Source organism: Poromitra crassiceps, assembly GCF_964638095.1.
Source record: "Poromitra crassiceps genome assembly, chromosome: 18".
NCBI classification, from domain to species: Eukaryota; Metazoa; Chordata; class Actinopteri; order Beryciformes; family Melamphaidae; genus Poromitra; species Poromitra crassiceps.
The window spans coordinates 29,885,851-29,888,350 of record NC_139636.1 but is presented as its reverse complement, the minus strand read 5'-3'; positions in this window follow the sequence as shown (position 1 = coordinate 29,888,350).

The following is a 2,500-nucleotide window of genomic DNA, read 5'->3' as shown; positions in this document are numbered from 1 at the left end:
GTCTTACATACACATCTGTCTTACATACACATGTGTCTTACATACACATCTGTCTTACATACACATGTGTCTTACATACACATCTGTCTTACATACACATCTGTCTTACATACACATCTGTCTTACACACACATCTGTCTTACATACACATCTGTCTTACATACACATCTGCCTTACATACACATCTGTCTTACATACACATCTGTCTTACATACACATCTGTCTTACACACACATCTGTCTTACACACACATCTGTCTTACATACACACCTGTCTTACATACACATCTGTCTTACACACACATCTGTCTTACACACACATCTGTCTTACATACACATCTGTCTTACATACACATCTCTCTTACATACACATCTGTCTTACATACACATCTGTCTTACATACACATCTGTCTTCAAACACATCACTCTTACATACACATGTGTCTTACATACACATCTGTCTTACATACACATCTGTCTTACACACACATCTGTCTTACATACACATCTGTCTTACACACACATCTGTCTTACATACACATCTGTCTTCAAACACATCACTCTTACATACACATCTGTCTTACATACACATCTGTCTTACATACACATCTGTCTTCAAACACATCACTCTTACATACACATCTGTCTTACATACACATCTGTCTTACATACACATCTGTCTTACATACACATCTGTCTTCAAACACATCACTCTTACATACACATCTGTCTTACATACACATCTGTCTTACATACACATCTGTCTTACACACACATCTGTCTTACATACACATCTGTCTTACATACACATCTGTCTTACATACACATCTGTCTTACATACACATTTGTCTTACATACACATCTGTCTTACACACACATCTGTCTTACATACACATTTGTCTTACATACACATGTCTTACATACACATCTGTCTTACATACACATCTGTCTTACATACACATCTGTCTTACATACACATCTGTCTTACATACACATCTGCCTTACATACACATCTGTCTTACATACACATCTGTCTTACATACACATCTGTCTTACACACACATCTGTCTTACACACACATCTGTCTTACATACACACCTGTCTTACATACACATGTGTCTTACATACACATCTGTCTTACATACACATCTGTCTTACATACACATCTGTCTTACATACACATCTGTCTTACATACACATCTGTCTTCAAACACATCACTCTTACATACACATCTGTCTTACATACACATCTGTCTTACACACACATCTGTCTTCAAACACATCACTCTTACATACACATCTGTCTTACACACACATCTGTCTTACACACACATCTGTCTTACACACACATCTGTCTTACATACACATCTGTCTTACACACACATCTGTCTTACACACACATGTGTCTTACATACACATCTGTCTTACACACACATCTGTCTTACATACACATCTGTCTTACATACACATCTGTCTTACATACACATCTGTCTTACATACACATGTCTTACATACACATCTGTCTTACATACACATCTGTCTTACATACACATCTGTCTTACATACACATCTGTCTTACATACACATCTGTCTTACATACACATCTGTCTTACACACACATCTGTCTTACATACACATCTGTCTTACATACACATCTGTCTTACATACACATCTGTCTTACACACATTTGTCTTACATACACATCTGTCTTACATACACATCTGTCTTACACATATCTGTCTTACATACACATCTGTCTTACACACACATCTGTCTTACATACACATGTGTCTTACATACACATCTGTCTTACACACACATCTGTCTTACACACACATCTGTCTTACATACACATCTGTCTTACATACACATCTGTCTTACATACACATCTGTCTTACATACACATCTGTCTTACACACATGTGTCTTACATACACATCTGTCTTACATACACATCTGTCTTACATACACATCTGTCTTACACACATTTGTCTTACATACACATCTGTCTTACATACACATCTGTCTTACACATATCTGTCTTACATACACATCTGTCTTACACACACATCTGTCTTACATACACATCTGTCTTACATACACATCTGTCTTACACACACATCTGTCTTACATACACATCTGTCTTACATACACATCTGTCTTACATACACATCTGTCTTACATACACATCTGTCTTACATACACATCTGTCTTACACATATCTGTCTTACATACACATCTGTCTTACACACACATGTGTCTTACATACACATCTGTCTTACATACACATCTGTCTTACACACACATCTGTCTTACATACACATCTGTCTTACATACACATCTGTCTTACATACACATCTGTCTTACATACACATCTGTCTTACACACACATCTGTCTTACATACACATCTGTCTTACATACACATCTGTCTTACACACACATCTGTCTTACATACACATCTGTCTTACATACACATCTGTCTTACATACACATCTGTCTTA